The 22383-nt window shown below is 57.1% G+C and overlaps 3 long non-coding RNA genes across 7 annotated transcripts; 1 reads left to right on the top strand and 2 right to left on the bottom strand.

Moving 5' to 3' along the window:
• Positions 1 to 511: 511 nt before the first annotated feature.
• LOC128078257 (uncharacterized) lies at positions 512 to 2633 on the bottom strand. 2 transcript variants are annotated; one of them, XR_008205489.1, is made up of 3 exons: positions 2615 to 2633; positions 1378 to 1492; positions 512 to 635 (listed from the first exon to the last, which is right to left on the bottom strand). It is a non-coding gene; the product is annotated as an uncharacterized LOC128078257 (long non-coding RNA). The 2 variants fall into 2 exon arrangements; XR_008205488.1 differs by lacking the exon at positions 2615 to 2633 and adding an exon at positions 1561 to 1634.
• A 6655-nt stretch (positions 2634 to 9288) lies between these two features.
• On the top strand, positions 9289 to 13848 carry LOC128078259 (uncharacterized). 3 transcript variants are annotated; one of them, XR_008205492.1, is made up of 5 exons: positions 12252 to 12342; positions 12462 to 12661; positions 12785 to 12867; positions 13015 to 13644; positions 13729 to 13848. It is a non-coding gene; the product is annotated as an uncharacterized LOC128078259 (long non-coding RNA). The 3 variants fall into 3 exon arrangements; XR_008205491.1 differs by lacking the exon at positions 12252 to 12342 and adding an exon at positions 9289 to 9497 and having other exon boundaries at positions 12785 to 13644; XR_008205490.1 differs by having other exon boundaries at positions 12785 to 13644.
• A 3231-nt stretch (positions 13849 to 17079) lies between these two features.
• LOC128078260 (uncharacterized) lies at positions 17080 to 18775 on the bottom strand. 2 transcript variants are annotated; one of them, XR_008205493.1, is made up of 5 exons: positions 18737 to 18775; positions 18407 to 18498; positions 17948 to 18285; positions 17657 to 17870; positions 17080 to 17572 (listed from the first exon to the last, which is right to left on the bottom strand). It is a non-coding gene; the product is annotated as an uncharacterized LOC128078260 (long non-coding RNA). The 2 variants fall into 2 exon arrangements; XR_008205494.1 differs by lacking the exon at positions 18737 to 18775 and having other exon boundaries at positions 17993 to 18285.
• Positions 18776 to 22383: the final 3608 nt, after the last annotated feature.

Below are 22383 nucleotides of genomic sequence, written 5' to 3'. Positions count from 1 at the left end.
CCCCTACGTCCGCATGCAGACCCACCCCATACAAAACCCCCCCACGCAGACCACCCATACAGACCCCTCAGCCCCCTGCAGACCCCCCCGCACCCCACCAGTGCCCCATCTCCCCCCTTCAGACCACGTGACCCTACACAGACCCCTCAGACTCACTCAAATCACCACCGAGACCCCTACAGACCCCCACGCCCCCTCCACCCCACACAAAGTTTCAGGGGTCTCTCAGTGCCCCTCTAGGAACCCCCATCTCCTACACAGCCCCCAAAGCACCCCCCCTAGAGACACATGGTGCCCCCCCCACCTTGAGACCCCCCCAATACCCTCAATCACCACCCAAGGACCACCCCCACCCCACATAGGAACCCACATCCTCCCCACACCCCCCTCCACCCCACACAGAGCTTTGAGGGCCTCAGTGTTCCTCCAGGCCCCCCAATCCCCTACAGCCCCCCAAATTAACCCCCCAGGGACACTTTGATCCCAACCCCCTCCTCTCCCCCCCTAAAAAACACCCCACAATGACCCCCCCCACTCACCACAGACGCCATCATTGACGTGGGCAGAGGGGATGTTCTGGGGTCGGTACCCAGCGTTGGTGCAGTGGAAATGGCCATTGGGGCAGGCTGAGGTCCCTTAGGTTGGGGGGGGGGTGAGGGAGGAGGACCCCCAGGAGTGGGGGGTGCAGGGCAGGGGGGCACAAAATTGTGGGGGGGGCACAGGGTGTGGAGTGGAAGATGGTGTGGGGGGGGAGGGGCTAAAAGTGAAGGGGGGGCAAAGGGTGGGGGGGAGTGAAAGGTGGGGCCCAAGGGTGTGTGGGGGGGGGGTGGGAGTGGAGAAGGGTGGGGGGGGGTTAACGGTGGGTAGGGGGAGCACCAAGGATGTGGGGGGAGGCAAAGGGTATGGTGTTGGGGAGGTCGGGGGGGAAAGAGGGTGTGAGTAGATAAGGGTGGGAAGGAGGGGCAAAGGGTGAGGGGGGGGCAATGGTTTGGGGGCTGTGGGAGGGGGGCGAAGGGTGAGGGTGGTTGGAAAGTGAGGGGGGGCACAGGTCATCAGGGTGGTGCAGGGCAGGTGGGCACAAAACTGTGGGGCGGGCACAGGATGTGGGGGGGTACACGGAGGGGGGGTCACAGAGTGGGGGGGCACAGGGAATAGGGGGGTCAGCAGGTGAGGGAGGGGCACACGGCATTGGGGGGTGCAGGGGGGGGGTGCAAAATTATGGAGGGGTGCATAATTATGGGGGGGGGCACAGAGCTTTGGGGATGGAGGGTCACAGGGTGTGGGGGAGCCAACCGGTGGGGTTCCCCCATTGTGGGGATGGGGTTGAAGCCCCTGCAGACCGCTTCTGGGGGAGGGAGGAGAGTAGGGAGGGCTCACCAGGTTCGTCAGAGCCGTCGCGACAGTCGCAATCGTCGTCATTGACCCACTCAAAGGCGATGGTGGAGGAACCATCCAGGCAGGTGAAAGGCTTGGATTCCTCAGAAGTGATGGTCTGGGGAGGGGGAGGTTAAGAGGGGGGTGTCCTCATGTGGGGGGGTTCAAGGGGGGGGGGTCACTCACTGCTCAGTGAGACGCCGCAGGGCCGCGTCACCTCCACAGCATCCGGGGGGGGCAGCAGCAGGGGCAGCAGCATGGAATGAGGACTGGGGTGGAAAAGGGGAGGGGGGCCTGGAATCTATAACTCCCCCCTTTCTCGCCCCCCCCAGCTCCCTATAGATGCTCCTTGGCTTCTCACAGATCACACAGGGATATTTAAAGCCCCCCCCCCTCCACCCCAAGGTTCCCTATAGGGCTCCTGCTGCTCCCCCTACAAAGCCCCAGTGCCCCCCATACAAATCCCTCCCCATACAGACCCCCCCCACGCAGACCCCCTCCATATCCCCATACAGACCCCCCTCCCCCATTACAGACCCCCCTCCCCAGCTTCCCCCCCATACAGACCCCCTTCATACAAACCCCCTCCCCACATCCCCATACAAATCCCTTCCCCATATCCCCATACAGACCAGACCAGCCCCATAAAGACCCCCCATTTCCCCATGCAGACCCCCCCCATACAGACCCCATTCATGGCCCTATACAGACCCCCCTACGTCCCCATGGAGACCCCCCCCCCACGCAAAACCCCCCCACGCAGACCACCCATACAGACCCCTCAGCCCCCCTGCAGACCCCCCCGCTCCCTCCCAGTGCCCCATCTTCCTCCTTCACACCACATGAACCTACACAGACCCCTCAGACTCACCCAAATCGCCACCGAGACCCCCACAGACCCCCCCCTTCCCCTATAGCCCCCCTCAAGACCCCTCCCCCTTCCAGGCTCCTCCAGCTACCCTACCAACTTTCCCCGATGGAGCCACCCCACAGACCGCCTCCTCCCCATACAGGCCCATATTGGCCCCCTGCTTCACCCTACAGACCCTGAAACTCCCCAAGACCCCCCCAGCCCCCAGCCCAAGACCCCCCAGCCTCACACAGAGCCCTCAAATCCCCACAGACGCCCCCAAACCCCCTCAAACACCCCCCAAAAGCCCTACAGACCCTCACCCTCAGACCCCTATAGAGCCCCCAAACCCCTTCTAGGCCTCCAGTTCCCCCCGGACGCCCGCCGTACCACACAGACGGCCACTCGTGCTGGGTGCACAGCCCACACGCCGGAAGCGGAAGCCAAAGAACGGAAGTTCCGGGCGTGCGCCGTTCTCCCGGAAGTACCGTCCCGGAGACGCGGCCGCCATGTTGGATGTGACAACACCGCCAGTTTGCGCGCGGGGAGCGGCGGCCATATTGAGTGTGGCGGCGGCGGTCAGCCAATGGGAGCGAAGCGTTTGGTTGCCGTAGCGACAGGAAGAACGCGTGGAAGCAAAGCGGCACTTGTGTGTGCTGGGGGGGGGGGGCGAATTTGGGGTTCGAGGGGGGGGGCACTGAGGTTCTGGGGGGGAGGTCTTTGGATTTGGGCGGGGGGGCTGCAGATCACATTGGGGGGAGGATTGGAGGACCCTGGGGGGGGGAGGGGGGGCTGTGGAGGCAAGGAGGATTGAACTGGGGAGGGAGGAATTTGGGATGGGGGGGAATTGGGGGTCGGGGGGGGGGGCTGAAGACCCCCCTATGGGGGAGGTGGGGGGAAGCATTTTGGGGATGGGGGAGTTGTCTATAAGGGGGGGGGTCTGTCCACCCTATTGACCCCCCATGCAGGTTTAACGCCCCCCCCCGCCATGGGCACCCCCCACATCCCAACCCTTCTGCAGGGACAGAAGCACGGCACAGGTAATGGAGTGCGGGGGGGACACCTTAAATTGGGGGGGGTACAACTGATGTCCTTGACCCCCCTCCTGTGCCCCCCCCATTTTAGAGACCCCTGAGGAACGGAGGTGCTGGCTGAAGGGTGAGATGCTGTGGCTGCAGCACGACAAAGCGCGGGCCATGGATGTGAGGACCCCCCCCTGCCCCCCCTCCCCAGAAGTGGTCTACAGGGGCTTCGACCCCATCCCCAAAATGGGGGAACCCCCCCACACACACCCTGTTCCCCCCCCGAAAGCTCTGTGCCCCCGAATTTTGCCCCTCCCACACTCTGTGCTTCCCCCCCTCCTTAGAATTTTGCGCCCCCCCCCCCCTTACCTGCTCACCCCCCCCATTTGCTGTGCCCCCCCCCCACTCTGTGACCCTCCCCACACCCTCTGCCCCCCCCGGGCCTTTTGCCCCCCCCCTCCCCCAACGTGTCTCACCCCACACCCTATGCCCCCCCCCCAATTTTGTGCCCCCCCGCCCTGCAGCTCCTCAAAGCCCTGTGCCCCCCCTCACCTTCTGACCCCCCCATTCCCTTTGCCCCACCCACCCTATGAACCCCCACGCCCTGTGTTCCCCCCCACAATTTTGAACACCCCCTACCCTGTGCCCCCCCACCTTCTGACCCCCCCCCGTGCCTCCCCCAACCCTGTGCCCCCCGCATTAATTTTGCCCCTCCCGCACTCTGTGCCCCCCCCGCAATTTTGTGCCCCCCCCCTGCAGCCGCCATGCGTTGTGCCCCCCATACCACCCCACAATTTCATGCCCCCCCACCCCACACCCCCCAATTCCCTCTGCCCCCTCTCCACTTCTGACCCCCCCCCTCTTGGGCTCCCCTTCCCTCATCCTGTGATCCCCCCCCCCCCCATTAATTTTGCCCCCCCCACCCTGTGCGCCCTGTCAACAGTTTAAGGGCTGGTTCGGCCTGGTTCCGTGACGAGTGGGGCGGAGGGATCCTCAGGAAAAAAAAGGAAACAGGGGACCCCAAAATAATTAAAACAGCGGCACCGATCTGAGGAGAAACAAACGAATTCACTAAGTATATTAGCGGGATGCAAGAGAACACACTATAATACAATATAATCAGAATGGAAGCCAATAAATCAAATATAATGAGAATGTCCGAAAGGTGGACAGGCCTCAGCACAAGGCTGAGGTGAGATGCGCAGTGCAGTTGAGCAGCGGGGAGACGGGAGCAGCGCCCAGGACGAAGGGCAGGCGAGAAAGAGCATCAGGAGACCTTGCCAGGAGTTCAACCTCCTCGCCCTGAGCGCAAGGTCCCCTGGGGAATGCAGTTCTTCTCCTTCTGGGCAGGTACCCAGGACTTGAGCACTGACAGTGAAAGTCCCAGTGCCCCACACGATGGTATGATGTGGAATACCGAAAGCCAAAACTCACAAAGCCACGACGCTGTCCTGACAGCTGCTTCTGCTGTCACAACGACTTGGAACAGTCCTTCGCAGTCGGGTTGCAGCTTTGCCTCCTTGGTCTGGATGAGCACCCAGCCTCCAGGCTGGGATGGATGAATCGGAAATTGCAGAGGCGATGATTGTGCCAGCAGTCCTCGGGTCCTGAGAGAGGATAGTGAGGAAGACAGTCCGAGTCTGCGGTTCTTAAGGAACACATCTTGAGTTTCAAACTGCGGTACCTCATTTTTCTTTCCCAGATATGGGAACCCGAATAACATTTCCTATGGAGAAACCCCCACAGCCTGTCTTGGTGCTGTACGGATTCGGAGAAGTGCCAGAGGCAAGCATTTGGTGCAATGGAGCCGAGTCTCTACGGCCAACTTGTGAGGAGCTTCTGTATTCTCTGACTCGTTCTTTCTGCTTTTCCTGATGACGGCAGGTGCCGGGGGTATGAAATTCCCATTTAATCCCTGAAGCGTGCATTAGTTTCTGTAATGTGTGTGAAGTGAAATGACTGCCTTGGTCTGAATCCACATATCCTACCCCTCCATACCTAGGGATCATGTGTTCCAAAATCACCTTGGCCACCACACTTGCAGTGGCAGATACTGACGGAAATGCTTCTGCCCGCCACTTCAATGGTCTGCTGACACGAACGAGTCTTGATTTTCCCTGCATTCGGGAGTTATGTAAAATCTGCTTGAGTACTTTGGAATGGTCGAATCCCCGGCTCTCTTTCCCCTTCAGGCCGGTGTCTGATAGCCTTATTATTCACTTTCTGGCACGCTACACATCCCCTACAGACCTGTTTAGCCAGAGTATATACCCCTATATATCCCTGTGCTGACGTATTTTCGCAGCACAGCATCACACGGGGCTTGTACTCCCCAATGGCTGCCTTGATGCAGGGTGATTAAAATTGCGCTTGTCACTGCCTTGCTCAATATTCTCTCCCATCTGAAATGATCCACCTTCCCTCGGACACCGTGGCTCCTAAGTTCCTAAGGGTTTCCTTTTCTTTACTGAGAATTTGTTTTGGGGGAGGAGGTGGTACCTCGGGCACAAGATGATTCATAGTAATTGTTGATTGTAGAGCAGCCTCACGGGCTGTTTTATGTGCTGCTCGGTTGCCTTGGGCAATGATTGAATTCCCCTCTGGTGACCTCTGACATGCACTATTGCAATTTCAGTGGTAGCAGTAAATCTTCTAGGACTTCACAGAATTATCACAGAATTGTAGGGGTTGGAAGGGAGCTGCAGAGCTCATTGAGTCCAACCCCCTGCCAAAGCTGTTCCTACAGCAGGTCGCACAGGTCAGCATCCAGGCAGGTCTTGAACATCTCCAGAGCAGGAGACTCCCCCACCTCCCTGGGCAGCCTGTTCCAGTGCTCCGTCACCTCACTGTACAGCCGTTCCTTCGCACATTGGTGCAGAACTTCCTATGCTGCAGTTTCCGGCCATTTCCCCTTGTCCTGTCTCCACTGACCACTGAACAGAGTCCGGCCTCGCCATTCTGCCCGCCACACCTCAGATACTGATAGACCTGGATCAGGTCCCCTCTCAGCCTTCTTTTCTCCAGGCTGAACAGACCCAGTTCACTCAGCCTGTCCTCATAGGAGAGATGCTCCAGGCCCCTCACCATCTTGGTGGCCCTCCGCTGGACTCTTTCCAAGAGATCCCTGTCTGTTTTGTACTGGGGAGCCCAGAACTGGACGCAGAGCTCCAGATGAGGCCTCAGCAGGGCAGAGCAGAGGGGAGGATCACCTCCCTCGACCTGCTGGCCACGCTCTGTGCAGTGCACCCCAGGATGCCATTGGCCCTCTTGGCCACAAGGGCACACTGCTGGCTCATGGCCGACCTGTTGTCCACCAGGACACCCAGGTCCCTCTCTGCAGAGCTCCCCTCCAGCAGCTCATCCCCCAACCTGTACCGCTGCATGCAATTATTCCTCCCCAGATGCAAGACTCTACACTTGCTTCTGTTAAACCTCATCCAGTTTTTTAATGCCCAGCTCTCCAGCCTGTCCAGGTCTCGCTGAATGGCAGCACATGGACTTCGAGGTGCAAGGTATTTGGGGGGGCAGGCTGTTGTGTGAAGGGGGAGGTGGGTTGTGAAAAGGGGGCTGTTGTGCAAAGAGGGGGAGAGGGTCATGAAAAGGGGGGAGTTGTGAAAGGGGGGGCAGTGGTGCAAGGGGAGGTTGTAAAGGGGGAGCTGTTGTGCAAAAGAGGGGAGGTGGTCATGAAAAGGGGGCTGTTGTGCAAGGGGAGGCAGTTGTGCAAGAGGGGTCTTAAAGGGGGGGGTGATTGTGCAAAGGGGGGAGTGTGGGGATTTGGTTGTGAAAAGGGTGGGCAGTTATGCAAAGGAGGGGAAGTGGTTGTGAAAGTGGGGGTTGTGGAAAGGGTGGGTTGTGGTTGTGTAAAGGGGGCAGTTGTGCAAGTGGGGGTTGTGCAAAGGGGGGTCATCGTGCAAAGGGGATCGTCGTGCAAAGGGGAGCCGTTGTGCAAAGAAAAGGGGGGCGGTTGCAAAGAAGGACCCTGATTGTTCAAAGGGGGGAGCTGGTTGTGAAAAGGGGGCTGTTGTGCAAAGGTGAGGGGGGAGTCGCTGTGAAAGGGGGTGGTTGTGCAAAGGGGAGGTAGGTGATTGTGAAAGGGGGGCAGTTGTGCAAGGGGGGGCCTGTAAAGAGGGGGTTCTCGTGCAAAGTGGGGCAGGTGGTCGTGAAAAGGGGGGATGCTTGTACAAACTGGGGAGAGTGGGGAGTTGGTTGTGAAAGAGGGGCAGTTGTGCAAAGGGGGCAGTTGTGCAAGGGGAGTGCTGGTGCAAGGGAGAGGTGTGGAAGGGGGCATGCATGTGCAAGGGGGGATGTGAGTGTCTGAGGGGGGTTTGTGCAAAGGGGGGTGTGCAAAAGGGTTGGTCGTGCATGAAGAGTGTGCAAGGGGGACTTGTGCAAGGGGAGGAAGCACGGGGGCACTTGTGCAAGGGAAAGCGTGCAAGAGGAGAGCGTTCCTGTGAGGGTGAAGTGTGCAATGGGAAGCGTGGAGAGGGGCTGCTTGTGCAAAGGAAAAGAAATGTGCCGGGGGGGGCGATTGTGCAAGGGGGATGCAGTCGTGCAAGGGGATGCTTGTGTGAGGGAGGAGTGTGCAAGGGGGGCACTTATGCAAGGGGGAGCCACGCATGGAGGGGGGAGAGTGCAAAGGGGAGCGCTGGTGCAAGGGGATTTATTGTGCAAGGGGAAGAGCTCGTGTGAAAATGCTTGTGGAAGGGCTGGGGTGGTGAGAGGCCCTGTGCTTGTGCAACTGCTGTGCAAAAGGGGGGGCGGGGGCATCGTATCCTGTGCACCCCCTCGTGCAAAGCCCACGTGCAAAACCCGTCGTGCAAACCCCACGCTCACACCCTTGTGCAACCGCTTGTGCACCCCTCCGTGCACAACCCTTGTGCAACCCCAGTCCCGCACCCCCTTTTGCACAACCCTCGTACAACACCTCCTGCAAACCCCATGTGCACAACCCTCGTGCAATGCACAACCCTTGTGCAACCCCCCCGTGCCCAACCCCCTGTGCACAATGCTCTTGCAAACCCGAGGCTCACACCCTTGTGCAAACCCCCTCCAACACCCCCCATTTGAACAGCCCTTCTGCAACCCCCCACGTGCACAACCCTCGTGGAAACCCGAAACTCACACCCCCGTGCAAGCTCTCGTGCAAATCTTATGTGTGCAGCCCTTGTGCACAACCCTTGTGCAAAACCCATGCCCACACCCTCATGCAAGCCCTCGTGCAACTCTCATGTGTGCAACCCCATTTTGGCTGGCCAGCCAGATGTTGGCCTGGCAGGGCACCCGGCCAGCCGGCAGCCCAACTTTGAACCCTGCAGGGTGCCCTGCCCGGCCAGCAGGCTTTAACCCAGCATTCCCTCCCCTCCCCCCCACTCTCTTTCCCCCCCCTACGGCCCCTCAAGCCCCACTCAGCCTTCAGGCCCCGTGCTCACCTGCCCCCCCACCCCCTCGTTCCAGGGTATTTTACTGCCTTCTCCCCACCCTGTCATGGTTCTATGTTTTTGTTTTCGTTTTTTTTATTTTGGGGTTTCAGTATTCCACATCAAAACATCATGTAGTGTACGGGGCACTAAAGTGTCACTGCCCCAATCCCAGCTACCTATCCCTGTACGTTACAGCAGTCACGGGATCTGACCCTTCCGGGTGGGGGGGCGCTCTCTTGCTGCCTGGCAGTGGGTGCTGGAGGTGCTTTCCTGGCCGTTCCAAGCTTTCCAGATTTGACTCGGTCCCGGGAACTCTCTCTCTCTCTCATCGTGTCTGATTTATTAATCTCAATTTCAATTAAATTGTATATATTGTGTTATTTTGTATTCCGATATTATAGTAAAATAAGTTTTCCTCCATAGATTGCTACCGCTGCTCTTTTCCTCCCTTCCTTCCTTCCCATTTCGTATGGGACTGGGGTGGGGGGGGAGGGCAGAGGCCTGTCGCCCCTGTCACGGACATAAATTGATCTAATCAACTCCGTGACAACTGAGCTCATGGAAGGGCTGGGAAACGCAGGGCTCAGATGTGTGCCTGGGCTTCTGGTGTCAGTGTGGTTGGGTGAGCAGTGAGGTTTGGGAGGGACCGACTTGTTGGCCTTGAGATTGATGCCCAGCTCCTTGCTCATCGCATTCTGTTCGGCTCGAGGTTCTGGACACGGCTTGCTCTTCTAAGCAGTGTGAGGGCTCTGAGAAAGACTTTGTTGGATGCAGCAGGAAAGCACAGCTGCTGGTGGATGCCAGTGTCCGCTCCTGAGGCTCTGCGCCAAGGTACGTGGTTCCCTAATGTCTCCTGTTTCACACGCTCACTCAGGTCCTCGGGCTTGGTGTCGGTTGTCCCTCGTGCTGACGTTGCTGTCACCGGGGTGTTCTTCCTCTCCCCTTCCTCAGCTCTGCCCAGTGCTGATGGGATGTCAGTGCCACCTGCTGCTCTCCATGAACTGCAGGTTCAATTCCTTTTGGCTTCCACAGCATTTGCTACTCTTTTGCTCTGTCTCACTTCTCTTTTTTCCATGCTGCCTGCTGGCGCCTCGCTGGAGTTCCCAGGATGCCACTGCACTCTTTGGACCAAGTGAGATGCAGAAGAAGAGGTAGGCTCCTGAACAGGCTGCTGCTGAGTGCTGTCCTTGACCTGGGGTTTGTACAATTCCCACCCTTCGTTGCTAAGCCACGTTGTTCAGTAGTGCGAGTGAAGCTTTCTTCTTTCTTTCTTTCTAGGATTGGTGACTCGTGCAGCAGATGCAGCAGGCATCTTGGGCTGCCCAAGCTTCCGCAGTGAACGTGTCCTGTTCCTGGTAAAGGTGGTGGGCGTTCCTGGACACGAAGGTATCTATCTTCATGCCTTGCCCATGTGCCCAGTCCCCCACCAGATGCTGTTTGCCTTTTGGCCCCCCTGATTTGCTGCACTGCTGCGCCCTGATCCTTGCAGAGGGGTAAGTGACACCTTTGTCCCTTCCGGAAAGCGCTCTCCACTTTCCTCTCGTTGGTCATCGGCAGCACCGTCCCTCTCTCGACAGGCTCTCATTGGTCACCGGCAGCGCCGTCCCGCCCTCGCCAGCCAGTGATTGGTCATCGGCAGGGCCGTGCGCCTCTTCTCAGCCTGTGATTGGTCACCGACTGTGCCGTCCTGCCCCCTTGTGCCTATTATCGGTCATCCGGAAGCGCCGTCCCGCCCCCGACAGCCTCTCATTGGTCATCGGCAGCACTGTCCCGTCCCGCCAGCCTCTCATTGGTCATTGGCAGCGCCTTCACACCTTCATGTGCCTCTCATTGGTCATCAGCAGCGCTGTCCCGCCCTCGCCAGTCTTTCATTGGCCATGGGCAGCTCCGTTCCACCACTGCCTGCAACTCATTCGTCTGCAGCAGCCTTTTCCCCCACCTGTTCCCCCGCCTTTTTCCCCTCCTTTACTCGCCTTTTCCACCGCCTTTTCTCCATTTCTCTTCACCTTCCCCTGGCCCCTTTTCCCCTTTCCTTTTCCTTCTTCTCATGTCCTGTTTTTTCCTTCCAGGTCCCCTTTTTACTGTCTCTTACCCCCTCTTATATCCCCTATTTTGCCCCTTTTTCCCCCTGTTCTCCTCCCTCCTTTTCTCCTCCTCATCTCCTTTTCTTTTTCCTCCCTTTCTCATTCTTCTTTTCCCCTTTCCCCTCTTGTCTTCCTTTCCCTTTTGCCCCCTTTACTCTCCTCTTCTTCGCCCCCTTCTTCTTCTTTTTGCCCCCATCCCCACTTCCCCTTTCACCCCCTTTACCCCTTTTCCTCCCCATCTCCCTTTTCGCCCCGTCCCCCTTTTTTATTTTACTTTTCCTCTTTGTCTCCCCCTTCCTTTTCCCCCCCTTGACCCCATTCCTTGTTCCTTCCCCATCGTCCCCTTTTCTTCCGAAGCCCATTCCCTTCTCAGTGCGATGGTGGCTCCTGCGAGCAGCAGAGCCCCGAGCAGCAGCGCTGCGTCTTGGCTCCCCCATTGCCCGCTGCTGAGCTCTTCCTGCCCTGGCTCCTCATCGGCTGAGCGCTGCAGCTTCCCCTTTTTGGCGACGCTTCACCACTCGCCCAGCACCCAGCAGACGCACATCTTTGCCGCCCAAACACACGCAGGCCTTCATTGGTTTCTTGCTTTCTCACCACTGCTCTCTTAACCAACGTGCAGTTGGAACTTGCGGCTCTCAGGTTTTCAGCATCAACACAGACACAGCCTCTGAATTGCTTCATTTACCCCCTGCCATTCGTGCCCTTCCCGCTGCTCGTCGTTCTGCGCATCCGGCCGATTTTCCGCAGCGCTGAGCTCGGCAGGAGGACAGAGGGGAGCAGCTGGGAGCCTCACAGCCTCCTCGCGTTCCCACGCAGCGGGACAGCGCTGTCACGTGCGACGGCCCTGATTCCTCCCTCGTCCCCCTTTTGCTTTTTTTCCTCCCTCGTCCCCCTTTTCCTTTTGTCCTTCTCATACACTTCCTGCTATCCCGCCTTTTCCCCGCCTTCCCTCATCTCGCACTCTTTGAGCCCTTTTTCTCCCCCCATCCTTATTTCTCTTCACATTCCCCTGTTCTTTTTTCCTTTTCCTCTTCCTCATCCCCAGCTCCGCTTCCCCCCCACCTCACGTCCCCTTTCTTCTGTCCCTGTACCCCATTTTTCCCTTTTTTTCCCCACCCCCTTTTTTTGTTCTCTGCTGTCCCCTATTCCCTTTTTCCTCTTTGCTCTCTCTCTCCTTTCTTCCCCCTCATCCTGTTGCAGAAGAGACTGAAGGAATGATGGACAAGCCAGTGCAGGATGGCAGCAGCAGGGTGGAAGCCCAGGTGGGTGCGATGAAGCCGGGGCTGGGACTGGGTGGAGCCAGAGCCCAGCCTGAGCTCATGGAAGGGCTGGGAAACGCAGGGCTCAGATGTGTGCCTGGGCTTCTGGTGTCAGTGTGGTTGGGTGAGCAGTGAGGTTTGGGAGGGACCGACTTGTTGGCCTTGAGATTGATGCCCAGCTCCTTGCTCATCGCATTCTGTTCGGCTCGAGGTTCCGGACACGGCTTGCTCTTGTAAGCAGCGTGAGGACTGCGAGAAAGACTTTGTTGGATGCAGCAGGAAAGCACAGCTGCTGGTGGATGCCAGTGTCCGCTCCTGAGGCTCTGCGCCAAGGTACGTGGTTCCCTAATGTCTCCTGTTTCACACGCTCGCTCAGGTCCTCGGGCTTGGTGTCGGTTGTCCCCCGTGCTGACGTTTCTGTCACCGGGTGTTCTTCCTCTCCCCTTCCTCAGCTCTGCCCAGTGCTGATGGGATGTCAGTGCCACCTGCTGCTCTCCATGAACTGCAGGTTCAATTCCTTTTGGCTTCCACAGCATTTGCTACTCTTTTGTTCTGTCTCACTTCTCTTTTTTCCATGTTGCCTGCTGGCGCCTCGCTGCAGTTCCCAGGATGCCACTGCACACTTTGGACCAAGTGAGATGCAGAAGAAGAGGTAGGCTCCTGAACAGGCTGCTGCTGAGTGCTGTCCTTCACTCGGGGTTTGTATAATGACCAGCCTTTGTTGCCAAGCCACGTTGTTGAGCACCGCGTGTGAAGCTTTCTTCTTTCTTTGTAGGGTTGGCCACTCCTCCACCAGATGCAGCAGGCATTTTGGGTTGCCCAAGCTTCCGCAGTGAACGTGTCCCGTTCCTGGTAAAGGTGTGGGCGTTCCTGGACGTGCCCAGTCCCCTGGATCCCTGCTGTCTCCTGTTTCACACGCTCGCTCAGGTCCTTTGGGGCTTGGTGTCGCTTGTCCCTCGTGCTCCCGTTGCTGTCACCGGGTGTTGTTCCTTTGCCCATGCTCAGCTCTGCCCAGTGCTGATGGGATGCCAGTGCCACCTGCTGCTCTTAAGAAAAGGTAGGTTTGATTTCTTTTGGTTTCCATAGCATTTGCTACACTTTCATTCTGTCTCCTTTTTTTTTTCTTTTTGCTCTCAATAAATGGCAGGTTCAATTCATTTTGGCTCCTGTAGTATTTGCTACACGTGTGTTCTGTTTCTCTTCTCTTTTTTCCATGTTGCCTGGTGGTGCCTCGGGAACTCATGGAGTTCCCATGACCCCCGGGCCCACTTGTGACCAAGTGAGGTGCCAAAAACAGAGGTATCTCCTAAGCAGGCTTGTGCTGAGTGCTGTCCTCGTCTTGGGGTTTGTCCAATGCCCACCTTTCTTTTCTAGCCCACTTTGTTGCGGATGGCGTGTGAGGCTTTCTTCTTTCTTTGTAGGATTGGCTACTCCAGCCCCAGAAGTAGCAGGCATTTGGGGATGTCCAAGGTTCGGCAGTGAACGTGTCCTGTTCCTGGTAAAAGTGTGGGCGTTCCTGGACACGAAGGTATCTATCTTCATGCCTTGCCCATGTGCCCAGTCCCCCACCAGATGCTGTTTGCCTTTTGGCCCCCCTGATTTGCTGCACTGCTGCGCCCTGATCCTTGCAGAGGGGTAAGTGACACCTTTGTCCCTTCCGGAAAGCGCTCTCCACTTTCCTCTCGTTGGTCATCGGCAGCACTGTCCCTCTCTCGCCAGGCTCTCATTGGTCACCGGCAGCGCCGTCCCGCCCTCGCCAGCCTGTGATTGGTCATCGGCAGTGCCGTCCCGCCCTCATGTGTCTCTCATTGGTCATCGGCAGCGCCGTCCCGCCCCTGCCAGCCTGTCACTAGTCATCAACGGCTCCATCCCGCCTCTGCTAGCATCTCATTGGACAGCAGCAGCCTTTTCCCCGCCTTTTGCCCGCCTGCTGGCTGTGTGTGCGAGTGGTGAAGCATCGCCAAAAAGGGGAAGCTGCAGCGCTCAGCCAATGAGGAGCCAGGGCAGGAAGAGCTCAGCAGCGGGCAATGGGGGAGCCAAGACGCAGTGCTGCTGCTCGGGGCTCTGCTGCTTGCAGGAGCCGCCATCGCACTGCGAGCGGTATCGGCTTTGTGAAGAAAAGGGGACGATGGGGAAGGAAAAAGGAATGGGGACGAGGAGTGGAAAAGGAATGGGTACGAGGAGGGGAAAAGGAAAATGGGTGAAGGGGGATGGGGCAAAAATGGAGTTGGGGAGGAAAAGGGGTAAAGGGGGTGAAAGAGGAAGTGGGGATTTGGGCAAAAAGAAGAAGAACGGGGGGAATGAAGAGGAGGGAAAGAAAGGAAAAGGGGAAAGGAAGACAAGGGGTAAAAGGGGAAAAGGAGAATGAGGGGGGGATGAAAAAGGAGACGAGGAATAGGAAAGGAGAGAGGAGAGCAGGGGGAAAAGGGGAATGGAGGTGAGCAGGGAGAAAAGGGGGCGTAAAAGGCTAAATAAAAGGGAGGAATGGATAGAAAAAAGGAGACCTGGAAGGAAAAAAGGGGACCTGAGGACAAGTAAAGGGAAAGGGGAAAAGGGAAGAGGGGAAGGTGAAGAGAAACAGGGCAAAAGCGGGGGAGAAAGAGGGGGGAGAAAGAGGGGGGAAACGGGGATACGGAGGAAAAGGGATGGGGAAAAGCGGAATGGGGACGGAGAGTAAATGGGGATGGAAAAGGGAAAGATAGAGGAGACTCGGCTTTACCAACATCCCATAGCTGCGCATCCATGATCTGCTTCCTGTCATTCCTGGGAACATACCAACTTCCTTGGCAGTTGGTAGCTCAGGGGTTTTGCAGAAGACATCTTTCCTGACAGCCCTTAAGGCAGTCAAACCAGCAGTTATCTGCTGCCAATGCAGCAACTCAGGGGAGCCCCAAAGGCTAACATTATCAGGTGGGGGACTGGGCACATCGGAAACGCATGAAGATATCTTCACATTCAGGAACGCCCACACCTTTACCAGGAACAGGACACGTTCACTGCGGAAGCTTGGGCAGCCCAAGATGCCTGCTGCATCTGCTGCACGAGTCACCAATCCTAGAAAGAAAGAAAGAAGAAAGCTTCACTCGCACTACTGAACAACGTGGCTTAGCAACGAAGGGTGGGAATTGTACAAACCCCAGGTCAAGGACAGCACTCAGCAGCAGCCTGTTCAGGAGCCTACCTCTTCTTCTGCATCTCACTTGGTCCAAAGTGTGCAGTGGCATCCTAGGAACTCCAGCGAGGCGCCAGCAGGCAACATGGAAAAAAGAGAAGTGAGACAGAACAAAAGAGTAGCAAATGCTGTGGAAGCCAAAAGGAATTGAACCTGCAGTTCATGGAGAGCAGCAGGTGGCACTGACATCCCATCAGCACTGGGCAGAGCTGAGGAAGGGGAGAGGAAGAACACCCGGTGACAGAAACGTCAGCACGGGGGACAACCGACACCAAGCCCGAGGACCTGAGCGAGCGTGTGAAACAGGAGACATTAGGGAACCACGTACCTTGGCGCAGAGCCTCAGGAGCGGACACTGGCATCCACCAGCAGCTGTGCTTTCCTGCTGCATCCAACAAAGTCTTTCTCGCAGTCCTCACGCTGCTTACAAGAGCAAGCCGTGTCCGGAACCTCGAGCCGAACAGAATGCGATGAGCAAGGAGCTGGGCATCAATCTCAAGGCCAACAAGTCGGTCCCTCCCAAACCTCACTGCTCACCCAACCACACTGACACCAGAAGCCCAGGCACACATCTGAGCCCTGCGTTTCCCAGCCCTTCCATGAGCTCAGGCTGGGCTCTGGCTCCACCCAGTCCCAGCCCCGGCTTCATCGCACCCACCTGGGCTTCCACCCTGCTGCTGCCATCCTGCACTGGCTTGTCCATCATTCCTTCAGTCTCTTCTGCAACAGGATGAGGGGGAAGAAAGGAGAGAGAGAGCAAAGAGGAAAAAGGGAATAGGGGACAGCAGAGAACAAAAAAAGGGGGTGGGGAAAAAAAGGGAAAAATGGGGTACAGGGACAGAAGAAAGGGGACGTGAGGTGGGGGGGAAGCGGAGCTGGGGATGAGGAAGAGGAAAAGGAAAAAAGAACAGGGGAATGTGAAGAGAAATAAGGATGGGGGGAGAAAAAGGGCTCAAAGAGTGCGAGATGAGGGAAGGCGGGGAAAAGGCGGGATAGCAGGAAGTGTATGAGAAGGACAAAAGGAAAAGGGGGACGAGGGAGGAAAAAAAGCAAAAGGGGGACGAGGGAGGAATCAGGGCCGTCGCACGTGACAGCGCTGTCCCGCTGCGTGGGAACGCGAGGAGGCTGTGAGGCTCCCAGCTGCTCCCCTCTGTCCTCCTGCCGAGCTCAGCGCTGCGGAAAATCGGCCGGATGCGCAGAACGACGAGCAGCGGGAAGGGCACGAATGGCAGGGGGTAAATGAAGCAATTCAGAGGCTGTGTCTGTGTTGATGCTGAAAACCTGAGAGCCGCAAGTTCCAACCGCACGTTGGTTAAGAGAGCAGTGGTGAGAAAGCAAGAAACCAATGAAGGCCTGCGTGTGTTTGGGCGGCAAAGATGTGCGTCTGCTGGGTGCTGGGCGAGTGGTGAAGCGTCGCCAAAAAGGGGAAGCTGCAGCGCTCAGCCGATGAGGAGCCAGGGCAGGAAGAGCTCAGCAGCGGGCAATGGGGGAGCCAAGACGCAGCGCTGCTGCTCGGGGCTCTGCTGCTCGCAGGAGCCACCATCGCACTGAGAAGGGAATGGGCTTCGGAAGAAAAGGGGACGATGGGGAAGGAACAAGGAATGGGGTCAAGGGGGGGAAAAGGAAGGGGGAGACAAAGAGGAAAAGTAAAATAAAAAAGGGGGACGGGGCGAAAAGGGAGATGGGGAGGAAAAGGGGTAAAGGGGGTGAAAGGGGAAGTGGGGATGGGGGCAAAAAGAAGAAGAAGGGGGCGAAGAAGAGGAGAGTAAAGGGGGCAAAAGGGAAAGGAAGACAAGAGGGGAGAGGGGAAAAGAAGAATGAGAAAGGGAGGAAAAAGAAAAGGAGATGAGGAGGAGAAAAGGAGAAAGGAGAAGAGGGGGAAAAATGGGCAAAAAACAGGGAGATAAAAGGGGGGAAGGGAGAGTAAAAAGGAGACCTGGAAGGAAAAAACAGGACATGAGAAGAAGGAAAAGGAAAGGGGAAAAGGGGCCAGGGGAAGGTGAAGAGAAAGGCGGGGAAAAAGGCGGGGAAAAAGGCGGGGAAAAAGGCGGGGAAAAAGGCGGGGAAAAAGGCGGGGAAAAAGGCTGCTGCTGTCCAATGAGATGCTGGCGGAGGCGGGATGGAGCTGTAGATGACCAATGAAAGACTGGCGAGGGAAGGACAGCGCTGCCGATGACCAAAGAGAGGCACATGAAGGTGGGACGGCGTTAACGATTACCACCGAAAGGCTGGCGGGGGCGGGAGAGCGCTGCCGATGACCAATGAGATGCTGATAGGGCGGGACGGTGCTGTCGATCACCAATGAGAGACACATGAGGGCGGGACGGCACTGCCGATGACCAATCACAGGCTGGCGAGGGCGGGACGGCGCTGCCGGTGACCAATGAGAGCCTGGCGAGAGAAGGACGGTGCTGCCGATGACCAACGAGAGGAAAGTGGAGAGCGCTTTCCGGAAGGGACAAAGGTGTCACTTACCCCTCTGCAAGGATCAGGGCGCAGCAGTGCAGCAAATCAGGGGGGCCAAAAGGCAAACAGCATCTGGTGGGGGACTGGGCACATGGGCAAGGCATGAAGATAGATACCTTCGTGTCCAGGAACGCCCACACCTTTACCAGGAACAGGACACGTTCACTGCGGAACCTTGGACATCCCCAAATGCCTGCTGCTTCTGGTGGTGGAGTCGCCAATCCTACAAAGAAAGAAGAAAGCCTCACACGCCGTCCGCAACAAAGTGGGCTAGAAAAGAAAGGTGGGCATTGGACAAACCCCAAGACGAGGACAGCACTCAGCACAAGCCTGCTTAGGAGATACCTCTGTTTTTGGCACCTCACTTGGTCACAAGTGGGTCCGGGGGTCATGGGAACTCCAGCCAGGCACCGCCAGGCAACATGGAAAAAAGAGAAGAGAAACAGAACACAAGTGTAGCAAACACTACAGGAGCCAAAATGAATTGAACCTGCCATTTATTGAGAGCAAAAAGAAAAAAAAAAAAAAAAGGAGACAGAATGAAAGTGTAGCAAATGCTATGGAAACCAAAAGAAATCAAACCTACCTTTTCTTAAGAGCAGCAGGTGGCACTGGCATCCCATCAGCACTGGGCAGAGCTGAGCATGGGCAAAGGAACAACACCCGGTGACAGCAACGGGAGCACGAGGGACAAGCGACACCAAGCCCCAAAGGACCTGAGCGAGCGTGTGAAACAGGAGACGGCAGGGATCCACGTACCTTGGCGCAGAGCCTCAGGAGCGGACACTGGCATCCACCAGCGGCTGTGCTTTCCTGCTGCATCCAACAAAGTCTTTCTCGCAGTCCTCACGCTACTTACAAGAGCAAGCCGTGTCCGGAACCTCGAGCCAAACAGAATGCGATGAGCAAGGAGCTGGGCATCAATCTCAAGGCCAACAGGTCGGTCCCTCCCAAACCTCACTGCTCACCCAACCACACTGACACCAGAAGCCCAGGCACACATCTGAGCCCTGCCATTCCCAGCCCTTCAATGAGCTCAGGCTGGGCTCGGGCTCCACCCAGGCCCACCCCCGGCTTCATCGCACCCACCTGGGCTTCCACCCTGCTGCTGCCACCCTGCACCGGCTGTTCCAGCTGTTCCAAGATGGGGGAAACGGGAATGCGGAGGAAGTTGAGGTGTGGGGGAACATCAGCACCCTACACTTGCCCCACAAATAGTACTGCAGGGACCCTTAAGTGACCCACGAGCGACATATCAGTGCCCCTCATGTGCCTGCTCACCGCTCTGCGAGTGACACATCACTGCCCCACAAGTGCCCCATCAGAGCCCCACTAGTGACCCACAAGTGCCTCACAAGTGACTGCCCAGTTGCAATATGGAGACCTACAATTGACCCACAAGTGACACATCAGCACCCCCACAAGTGCCCCACAATTGCCCCAAATGCGACACATCAGTGCCTCGCAAGCGCCCCATAAGTGCCCTCCAAGTGAGATGGCTGCGACCCACAAATGCCCACCAGTGACCCATAAGTAACACACCAGCGCCCCAGGATTGACAAATCTGCACCCCACAAGTGCCCTCCTAGCACCCCACAGTGCTGCGCAAGTATCCCACAGCATGCGGTGACCCTCAAGTGCCACACAAGCAACCCACAAGCAGCACAGCACGGATACACAAGTGACCCACAGCATCCTGTGAACCACAAGTGCCCCACAAGTGCCTCGTCAGTGCCCTACAAATGCCCCACAAGATCCTCGCAAGTAGCACCACAGGGACCCATAAGTGACCCTCAAGTGCCCCATAAGTGCCCCATGGCGCCCCACAAATGACCCAAAGAGCTCCAGAGTTACCTGTGACCCACAATTGCCTTCCGCAGTGACCCACAAGTGCCCCGTAAGCGACACATCAGCGCCCCACAAGTGACCCACAACTGCCCCACCAGCGCCCCACAGGTGAGACGGCAGCGCCCTGTAACTGTCACATTGGTGCCCGAAAAGCGCCCCACAAGTGACACATCAGCACCCCAGAAGTTGCACATCAGGGACCCACAAAATCCCACAAGTGACACATCAAGTGCGCACAAGTACCCAACAAGCGACCCATCAGCGCCCCACAAGCGGCACCGTACAGACCCACAAGTGGCCCATGAGTGACACCTCAGTTCCCTTATAAGTAACCCACAAGAGCCCCACCAGTGGCCCCATGTGACCCATCAGTGCCCCACAAGTGACCTGTGACCCACAAGCGCCCCCCCAGTGCCCCACAAGTACACCCCCAGTGGCACATCAGCGCCACACACGTGCCCCATCAGCTCCCCACAAGTCACCTACGACCCACAAGTGCCCCCCCAGTGCCCCAAACGTGCCCCACAAGTGGCACAGCAGGGACCCACAAGTGACCCAGAACTGAAAAACAAGAGACCCACAGATGCCCCGTCAGTGCCCTACAAGTGCCCCACAAGATCCCCACAAGTGGCACTGCAGGGACCCATGAGTGACTCACAAGTGCCCTTAAGTGCCCCATAAGCACCCCATGGCACCACACAAGTGACCCAGAGAACTCCAGAGTGACCTGTGAACCACAACTCCCTTGCGCAGTGACCCACAAATGCCCCACAACAAACACAGCAGTGCACCATAAGTACCCACAAGTGCCCCACAAGAGCCGACCAGTGTCCCATAAGCGACCCATAAGCACCCCACCAGTGACTCACAAGTGACACATCACCACCCCATAACTGCTCCACAGAGCCCCATAAATGACCCACAGCACCCTGTGACCCACAAGTGCCTCCCAAGTGACACGCAAGGGGCATATCAGCGCCCCAGAAGTGGTCCATAAGTGACCCATGGAGTCCCACAATTGCCCCACAAGACACAAATCAGCACCCCAAAACTGACCCCCTAGTGCCCCACAAGTAACCCATCAGCACTTCAGAACTACCCCATCGGTGCCCCACAAGTGATCCACAGCATCCTGTATCCCAGAAGTGCACCACAAGTGCCCCATCATCGCCCCACAAGTCATCTATGACTCACAAGTTCCTCTCCAGTGCCCCACAAATGACCCACAGCAGCCTGTGACTCACAAGTTACACACAGGGATGCACAAGTGCCCCACAGGTGATTCACCGTGTCGCCGAGCCCCGCCATTCAGCCGGCAGCAAAGTGGTGGCCGCGCTCTCTGCTGTTACCGCGTGGCCGATGCGTGGAACTGCCGCTGCCCACTGCTGAGGCCCAAAGACAGCACGACGCATGCGTCCACCAACGCGGAAGCGCCGTTCTGACCGCTCTGCACAGCTCCTCTGCAGCTCTCTATGGTGCTCAGTCCTCCACTCATAGCGAACATGCACCCGGCAGTTCGCGGCAGCCATTGCTTCCACAGAGTGCTGCGGCTCCGGGCCAGGAGCTGATTCTCACACCGCCAGCTCAGCCGTTTGTTTTCTCCCCTTCTACCCCAGGAAGTCCCCCATCTATTGCCGCTGTTTTAGCCTGGAACCCAGCCGGGAACCGAATGGTTCAGCTCCCTGTTCCCCTTCGCCGCCCCAGGAGACAGCAAACGTCCCCTTCCACCCCCAGCCTTACGCTGCTCTCCAGCTGTTTCAAAGCCCGCACAGCACCAGTGGAACACGAGCGGCTCGGCGCGTTTTGGAGTGGCTCGCGGCGGCTCGGCGCAATTCGCAGTGGCTCGCGGCGCTTCGGTGTGCTATGGAGCGGCTTGGAGGGCTTCGGAGCAGATCGAAGGGCTTCAGAGGGGCTCGCAGCGGCTAAGAGGGGCTTGGAGCTATTCCGAGCTGCTCGGCGCAATTCGAAGCAGCTCGGAGCGATTCGCAGCAATTTGAAGCAATTCGCAGTGGTTCGGAGGTTTGCGATGGCGGTAGCGGTGCGCAGCAGCTCAGCCCCGAGCAGTCCCATAAAAGCAACATCTATGCAGAAATCCAGCCGCTGACACTCTCTTTATATACGCGCACGTTTCTGCAGCGCATGCGCACTTGTGCCACAGCGCACTGCGCACGCGCCAGTTCCCGTACAGCACTGCGCATGCGCTGCATTTGACGACCTACTGCGCGTGCACGAACATCCCCGCCATTTTGCACATGCGCGTAGCCGGATAGCACACCGGATGGTAGTCGCAAAAAAAAAAAAAAAAAATAGTTACAGTACCCATTTTTGGCGACACTATGGCAGAAGAGACCGTGAAATAAAAATAACATAAAAATAAAAGAAAAGGAAAAAAAATGTAAAAAATAAAATTAAAATTAAAAAAAATTAAGTCCTTGAAAGTAATCCACCATGCGATATGGGGAGATATTGCCCACAACGCCTAAGGGACCCCATTTCTTAATGGGAACCGCTAGCTCGTAATAGGGGGATCCCACAAATCCTGGAATCATTTTCTCCAGAAAAGTATTGCTCTCCCCCTTCACCCATTGAAAAAATTCCCAAGAAAAGACATGATGTACCTTTTAGTACATTTGGCCTGCCTGGCTCGCCAAGCGTATAACCAAAGGATGTTCTAGTCACGAAATAAACAAGACAGTTAGGCAAAGCGGACCATGACAAAAGAGAACAAACAGTAGGCTTACCCCCGTCCAGGACTCACTCACCAAACACCAGCAGAGGCTGTCTCCAGAAGAGATCCTTCCCCACTGGTAGCCAGCTCTTAAATAGGTCTAGGAGGGGTGCAGCATGGCTTCCGGCAGCACAGCTGAATTGACTTCAGCTGTGCTCCT

Source organism: Tympanuchus pallidicinctus, unplaced genomic scaffold, assembly GCF_026119805.1.
Source record: "Tympanuchus pallidicinctus isolate F22 unplaced genomic scaffold, pur_lepc_1.0 scaffold166, whole genome shotgun sequence".
Taxonomy (NCBI): domain Eukaryota; kingdom Metazoa; phylum Chordata; class Aves; order Galliformes; family Phasianidae; genus Tympanuchus; species Tympanuchus pallidicinctus.
Note: the sequence above shows the minus strand (reverse complement) of the source record. Positions and strands in the feature narration are given on the sequence as shown.